The sequence below is a fragment of the Hesperophylax consimilis genome, chromosome 17, assembly GCF_061612785.1.
Source record: "Hesperophylax consimilis isolate HC1 chromosome 17, BYU_Hcon_1.0, whole genome shotgun sequence".
In the NCBI taxonomy this organism is placed as follows: domain Eukaryota; kingdom Metazoa; phylum Arthropoda; class Insecta; order Trichoptera; family Limnephilidae; genus Hesperophylax; species Hesperophylax consimilis.
In genome coordinates, this window is record NC_142852.1 from 21,253,809 (window position 1) to 21,262,766 (window position 8,958).

Here is an 8,958-nt window from a genome sequence, read left to right on the forward strand (position 1 = left end):
CACTTAATTAACATCAACTAATTGTTTATTAGCAAAATTTAGATACAGAATTTCGGACATAATTGGATATAACTGGACTTTCTCTCAGGAATGGAATATTTAATTTAAAGGTATGACAGCAAAGGTAAGTTTTTAGTTTAGACTTGAATTCTGGTGGACTTGTTATGGATCTTAGTTCCAGAGGGAGATGCTTAGGTTCCATCAGTCTGCCTACAGCTGATGATGTTGTTTATCTAAGAGTTGAGAGTTTCGTACTTAGTATTTGTTCTTAAGTATTGCGCGTCTTGCGGGTATTATGCGTCTTGCAAATATTGCGCGTCTTGCAAATCTTGCACGTCTTTCCATATACGCAATATTTGCCAGACGCAAGACGCTTACTTTTATTCATTTATTGGACAATTTGTATAGCGCCGCTTTTGTGAGATATCACCTCAGGTGTGCTTTACAGTTAATAAATATTTCAAAAATAAAGTGAAGTTAAGTTAAGTAAAATGAAGTACAGGAACAGGTGACATGAAGGTAGAAGATGGAGACTCTGCAGCAAGAATCGTAGGTGGTGAAGAAACTGGACCAGCTGCTTCAGCGAGAGAGTCTACCTTGTCCACCAACAGTGACAGCACGAGGTTCTTCATCCGTCCAGGTATGTGTCTGCTGATGATAAAGCGCTGACACAGTATCATCACATAGATAACAGACCTTGGCAGCACCGCTGTGACGTTCGGCAAGTCCATCATTCATCTCCATGTAATCTTGTTCCTGGTGATTGTGTTAGTGGAGAAAAGTGTTCCTCTAACCCAGACATGGATTATTGTGGAGAAACTATTAAAATTTTCTTATAATAATTATTGGGGGAATCAATTTTACCGTAGAAAATTTGTGGGGAATCGTTACTCAAGTATTTATTACTTTCCGTCCCCAGATACTCAGGTGTCCTAATCCTCAGGTCGGTATAAAATACTTTTGAGTATTTTGTAACCTGTATTTATTTGTACCTGTACTCACTAGAGATGAGGCATATTTATCGTACCCAGTAAAAGTACCGGGTATTTTCTTGCAATACTTTCTTAAATCTCCAAAATGCTTACAAGTATTTTTACTGGGTCTAAGTATTTCATACTTACAGGCATTTTAATAGGTATTTGAGTTCTTCCTTTGATAGGTACTTTTGGTAGGTATTTTTAATAAGTATTTTAATTGGTATTTTTACTAGGTATTTTGAATAGGTATATTTAACAGGAAAAATACCTATTCCCTGTCAATTTCTCGACAGGGAATTTGAAAAATTTCTGTGGGGAATTAATTTTCACAGAAATTCTCTAACAATTCCCCCCCCCACGGATTCGAATAATTATTGGGGGAATCAATTTTACGTAGTAAATTTGTGGGGAATCGCTGTGGGCAGAAATTATCTGAGTACAGTTTACAAATAACTGGGGTTTTGCCTCAAAGAAATTGATAGCTGACCTGCAGGTGGTTCAAAATCGAGCTCTCAGAAATGTGTTTGAACTTCCATGGGAAACTCATGTTAGGGACATCTATTCAGTTTCTGGTATCCTTCCAATTACAATCCTTCCTAAATATGAAATCACAAGCACCATCCTACAAATTACCCAAAAATCAACTCAAACCAACATCAAGCCACTTTACAATCAAGACATCCACAACCACAATACTCGAAATAACAATAAAATCCGCATTCCTCAAACAAACACTACAAAATATGGGTTAAAATCACTGAACTATATTGCCTATACACTATATAATTCGCTTCCAGATATGTACAAACACATCCACCATAATAAAAAATTGCGAAGCAATGCTTTAAAAGAATATTTTTTAACTACATTTAAAAATGAAAATATGTAACTGTGTTGTCATTTTTTGATGTATCTTATCCATGTTTTCTTTTTTTTTCTTTCTGTACTTGCTTTCTATTGTTGTTTGTTCTAATTAACGTGTCATTATTTTAATTTTTAATTTTTATGCTGTATTGAATGTGAAACTTATATTTGATATCAAAATACCGTTGTAAAATTGTACCTACTACCTCCTACATATGAATTGTGAGTTCCTCCTGTCCTAAAATGAGTTCTGTAACTCATCGGGATTGCTCTAGCAAGAAATAAACACAATAAAAATAAAAAAATAAACTTATTATTAATCAGTCGGTATAAAATACTTTTGACTATTTTATTGTACCTGTACTCACTGTACCAAGCATAGAAAAGTACTTACAGGACCCACCTCCAGTACTCCCTGTACCCAGTATAGGTGAGGCGTATTATGGTGCTGCCACACGCAAAGCTCACATCCAACAGATAATATAAAGCACAATAGCGCTCGCCATACAATCCCATACAGACCCGACACACGTAAAAAGATAACGCGCTATAAGTGTGGTTCATAAATGAACCACGTGTGGTTCAACTTCGCTAACCGAATTTATTTTACGTATCCGCTCCCGAAGCGATATTTGAAAAGTTATGCGTCCCCCTCTCCGCCGTAAAAAGGAGAGGGGGTCATTTTAATTACGGAGCTACCAACTAAGTTCCGTGTTCCCTTAGTAAAGTTGTCACTTTGACAGATGAAATTATGTTCCTCGGCCGCTCTCGAATTCAACTGACCCCCTCTCCTACCATAGGAAGAAATATTTGATAGCGTCGTGTGTCGGTAGAAAAGATGATGCGCTGTACATTAACTTTTGATGTGAGCTTTGCGTCTGGCAGCAGCTTTACTTGTGACAAATCTCCGAAATACCTGGTCCAAAATTCTCACAAGTATTTTATAAAGGGACTAAATATTTTTAATAGGTACTTTTACCAGGTATTTTTGATGGGTATTTTTGAGTACTTTTAATTTTTGATCGGAAAAATGTGGGGAATTTCCCGTGTCCACTGTCCAACCCCCCTCCCCATAGATTGTGAAAAATTATTGTGGGGAATCACATGAATTTTGGTATGTGTGGACAATTTTTTTACAAAATTTCTGTAATAAACTATAGGTACTAGTCAGGAACTTGTAAAGGGCCCCGCTTCAAGAAGCGGGCAACATTGGTTTAATGGACAGTAATGAAGTCATAGACAATTTTTTTTTCGTAAAGTTGACAGTAATTCTTTCAAATTAATTTACGTATAGTATGTTGGTATTTTTTTGTAATCATATCACTGGCAAGAGCTCCCGTCACACAGTGGGCTGAAAATCGCCTTTCATAGACATAGAGACTTGAATTTTCAAGGGTATTTTTTTTGGCTAGAAATGGATTCTGCTGATCATTAACTATGCTATAAAATTTCATATGAAGCAATTGCGTGTACAAATGAAGAAGTCATCATTTTTTCAAGAAAAAATTGTATGGCACTGACATTAAAAATGAGGCTATCTCTGGAATCATAAGGTTGGCCATTCTATCTTTACACACAGATATACTACTATTTATTTGTATTTTTTGACATACTTCGTATTGTGGCAAACTTGAGATTTTTTTTTAAATAATCATTATAATCATTGGAAAATATTAACATTCTGCTAATATTCATTATAAAAGTGTGACAAAATAAGTGATGTCAGTTTATTACAACATATTTTGAGGGGTGTGGGAGGGATGGGAATATAGGTATAGGATAAAAAGACGTAAGACGGGAGTAGATGGGAAGGAAGATTGTGTGGTCCCTTTTGGTGACGTGCAGGACGCATTTACACTATCGAAAAATTGCGACTCTTATCGTTAAAACGAATACTAAATTATTATTTTTTTTATTAAAATGAACCGTAACTGATTTGAATCCCCTGAAATAGTATCGCTGATAAATTATCTTGTTCCTAGTAGACCAACTAGAATCATATTATTGTAACAATACTGCCACTAATGCTGAACAATTTTTTTTAATATAAGGCCTGCGTAGATAAAAAAATGATGATTTTGATATCAATGATGAATGAAGTCTGTTATCATATAAAAGATGCATAAAAAATATGTTTTTCGTATGCAAGAATCAAAAGATAATCAATTAAGCATATTATATTCACTTTATGTATTTTATGATATTGTTGACTAAATCACAGTAACATTTTTTTATTTTGAAAACAAAAGTTTATAGATATATATGTGTAATTTACCTGAGAAATTAATGATTGATTATATTACTACACTAACACATTATAGCTTTAATAATTATACAGAACAGCTAATACATTTTATTTAAAATTACAACAAAAAATACCCCATTATGCATGTATTTTGGTTTATTTGGAAAAAGAATAAACATTTAACACATTTTTAATTGACTTTAAAGTTTAAAGTACATCAAATTGAATATATGTTTGTAACTCGCTAACACTACACTGGCTTTTTATTTTTATCACAAAGAACTTTAACAAGCAATATTTTAGACACGAAATAATATAATTTAATTAATTTAGACGACCGTGTCACGTGGCCTCGAGCGTAATGTCAAATTCTAAGCCAATGAAATCTGTTATTTTTTTCTAAAAGAAAACGGAGTTGGGGGTGTCGGTTTCAGATTGGTTTCAAAGCCAGACCCATAAATAAACCACTCACTAGATCGAAATCTTCGGGCTTTTTGTAAGTAGCAAATTGGTCCTCTATTTAAACATAAATATGTGAAAAAAAAATTTAAGTGAAAAAAATAAAAAAGGGCCATTATAGACAATATAATTCTCATTAGTAGCCTACCCCATTCTTTAGCCTTAAACATTATTAAAAAATTTCAAATTTCAAAATATTCCATCACAACAAGAAAAATCCATAGAACAAAGTGATGTCCTGCAAAAATGAGCTTATAGTGTCCTTTAATTTGAATAATTTGAAATCCTTTAAATAAAGGATTAGATTTGAAATCAAATTATAAGGAAGGATTATTATGGAGAATTCTAATAATTGATCAAATTTAATGTCAACGTTCATTTTAAGGTTCTGTGAAAGTCCTATTCAAATTCTGATAGGCTAGTAGCTTGATAGAACTGAAAAAGTAACAGAAATTGAAAATATCTTTCACAGAACAAGAAATTTTACTTTCAAATTTGAAGAATTATTAAAATTCTTCGAAACAACCCGTTCTTAGATTATGAAGATGGGCTTTTTACGACAATATCGAATTTTGAAATTTCTTTGCTTTTAACACGAAAATGGAACACTCACTATTTTATTATTTTGTTTAATAAGAGTTAAATTTATACATATTTATATAATAGTATATTAAATTATTATTGGTGATGTATTTTTTATCACAATTTTTTTTTTTGGTCCTGATAAGAAGGGAGCCACGATTCTTCTATGTTTTGCGAAAATATAATTTTATTAATGCATTGTTTTGTTAGAAAATGATTAGTATATACTCTACTACTACTAGGAGAGACATATTTATCGTACCCAGTAAAATTAAAGTAGAAATTATCATGTTCAAAAGGCCAGGTTCATTAAAATTATTTTAATTGTCTATGACTTCATTTTTGTCTATGCATAACCTATATATTTTTTGACAAGTGCTTTCTTCTCCGACAATCTTTTTTCCTGTTTCCACACTCTATCCCGCCCTGTTAAACTTATTATACCATGCATGTGATGGTTATTGGTAAGAAATAATACTTAAATTCATTGCTATTAATTTTGGTAGTTCTTCCAGTTTAGTTAGTGGATCATCGGGCGTTTTGTCATTAAAACGGAATGGCGGTAGACATAGACGGTAAATAAATAAAGAGTTTTCCCAAGATAAACGACGTTTCTCTCAACCTTTCTCAAGGTTTTCCATTGTCTATTTTTGTTAGAAGCCAAATTTTAAAAACTGAATTCCGTTACAACTTTGTTCTGTTTCAGAGTTAAACTAATTACCAAACCCTTCCAAAGCAGACCATGGATCAACTGAAGCCAAATACTATTTCCATCAAGACGGAACCAGGGCTCCAGGAAGAAGGGGGAGGTGAAATTGCATTTTCCGATTTAGATTTCGACCTAGCTGGGAAGCTATAACGAAGGAATTCTTGCAATATGTGGAGAGTAGTTGCATTGCACACGTGGAAAATATAGAACTTTAAATATGGATGTCCGGAATCCGTGTCTGTTTTGAAATGTCGTGCAAACAGGACATATACTTGTTTCTTCCTCTCTTATAATGAGGTTTTTTGGGTATTTACCCTCAAATGCGTCCTTGCCGAAAACTTCCAAAATACAGCACTATTTTAACATAATTATACTGTTCACAATAAGTTGTCGGTTCCTCTATTTTCCACTAATTTTATTGGAACATGATGTAAATTACACGTATTTTTTATACGTTAAAAAATCACAAATATTGATTGCGAAAACAGTATCCCATAGACTTAAACGTCCTACTTAAGGTGCTTGTCGGTACCTATTATTGTTGCCCATCGACCCAACTCCTACTTCTCCTATGCTGACTTAGTGAACTTTAGTTGAGTTGAAAAAATCGTCCTGTCAACAACGTTTGATTACGTTATAATAAGTTGTCGGTTCCCCGATTTTCACCTAATTTTATTTGAGATATGATGTGAATTACACTTATTATACGTTAAAAATACACAAATATTGATCGGAAAAACAATATACCGTTGACTGAAAACAACCAAACTCTCTTCTACAGGTGCTCTAGAGAAATGTTTTTCCTTCTTGAAGAATCGGTCCCTGAAGCGAACATCTGAGGTCATTTTTTTATCTAACATTGACCTTGTTGATCAATGATATTTATTTGTAAAAGAATATTTTATTGTTTTTCAATTTGAAAAATTCTCGTTAATATCAATTTGACGAAGATACAGGGCTGGCCCTATGCGGGCGCAATTGGTGCAGTTCGCTCCGGGCGTCAAAAACTTGACCTAACTCATCGCCCTTGATATTATTTTTGATAAATACCGCTCTACAAAAAAACACAAATCATCATTTTAATCATTAGAGTGATATCCTGCCTCGGCGTGTACTAATTTAGACTGTTGGGGCAGCCAAAATTAAACTCGCGCCTGGCGCCGTTTGGTTCGGGGCTGGCCATTCAAAGACGCATTCTGTTTACTGTCCTTTTTTATTCCAGGAAACATTCATGTGAAGACAGTCACCATAAACGCGGATCTTGGACCCCGACAAGATGGTGAAGCCGCGCTTACTTTTATGAAAATTGACATAGACCTGCCGGATGTAAAAGAGGAATGCTTAGAACGCTTTGGAAGAATTACCAAGGAAGCAGGTAAAACCAATTTATCACTGTGAACTTGAACGATTCGGACTCTCCTATTTTTTAACCTTTCTACGAACTTACTTCGCTTATTTACTCTAAGTTTGGGAAATAAGTTTAACTGAGTCTTTTTCACCCATGTTATTTTTCAAATTTGTCGACAGATCTTCAGAAGCATTTTGTGGAAAAAGGGATCACTCCTCCCCATCACAACTACTCCTCCTCTCCTAAGTCAAATTTTGCAATTAACGTACGCACCCATGTAAGAGAAAAAACTTTTTCTTGTTCCAAGTGCAACTATTCAAATGCTCAAAATAGAAAGTTAAAGAGGCATATGCAGACCCACGGTGGAAAAAAACCTTTTTCATGTTCCTTGTGCGACTATGCATGTAATCATAAGGGTCATTTAAAGAGCCACATGCTGAATCACAGTGGAAAAAAACTTTTTTCATGTTCCGTGTGCAACTATGCGTGTTGTCGAAAAGGTCAGCTGAAGAGGCACATGCTGATTCACAGTGGAGAAAAACATTTTTCATGTTCAGAGTGCAACTATGCAAGTTATCAACAAGGTAACCTGAAGACACACATGCTGATTCACAGTGGAGAAAAACCTTTTTCATGTTCCGTGTGCATCTATGCATGTTATCGAAAGAGCAACCTAACGAGCCACATGCTGATTCACAGTGGAGAAAAACCTTTTTCTTGTCACCTGTGCAACTATGCGTGTTATCAAAAGGGTGAGCTGAAGAGGCACATTCTGATTCACAGTGGAGAAAAACCTTTTTCATGTTCTGTGTGCACCTATGCATGTTATCGAAAGAGCGACCTAACGAGCCACATGCTGACTCACAGTGGAGAAAAACCTTTTTCATGTTTGGAGTGCAACTATGCAAGTTATCAACAGGGTAACCTGAAGAGGCACATGCTGATTCACAGTGGAGAAAAACTTTTTTCATGTTCCGTGTGCACCTATGCCTGTTATCGAAAGAGCGACCTAACGAGCCACATGCTGACTCACAGTGAAGAAAAACCTTTTTCATGTTCTGTGTGCAACTCTGCATATTATGGAAAAGGTCAGCTGAAGAGGCACATGCTGACTCACAGTGGAAAAAAACCTTTTTCATGTTCCGTGTGCAACTATGCATGTTATCAAAAAAGCGAACTAACGAGCCACATGCTGATTCACAGTGGAGAAAAACCTTTTTCATGTTCCGTGTGCATCTATGCATGTTATCGAAAGAGCAACCTAACGAGCCACATGCTGATTCACAGTGGAGACAAACCTTTTTCATGTTCTTTGTGCACCTATGCATGTTATCGAAAGAGCGACCTAACGAGCCACATGCTGACTCACAGTGGAGAAAAACCTTTTTCATGTTCGGAGTGCAACTATGCAAGTTATCAACAGGGTAACCTGAAGACACACATGCTGATTCACAGTGGAGAAAAACCTTTTTCATGTTCCGTGTGCATCTATGCATGTTATCGAAAGAGCAACCTAACGAGCCACATGCTGATTCACAGTGGAGAAAAACCTTTTTCTTGTCACCTGTGCAACTATGCGTGTTATCAAAAGGGTGAGCTGAAGAGGCACATGCTGATTCACAGTGGAGAAAAACCTTTTTCATGTTCTGTGTGCACTTCTGCATATTATGGAAAAGGTCAGCTGAAGAGGCACATGCTGACTCACAGTGGAAAAAAACCTTTTTCATGTTCCGTGTGCACCTATGCATGTTATCGAAAGAGCAACCTAACGCGC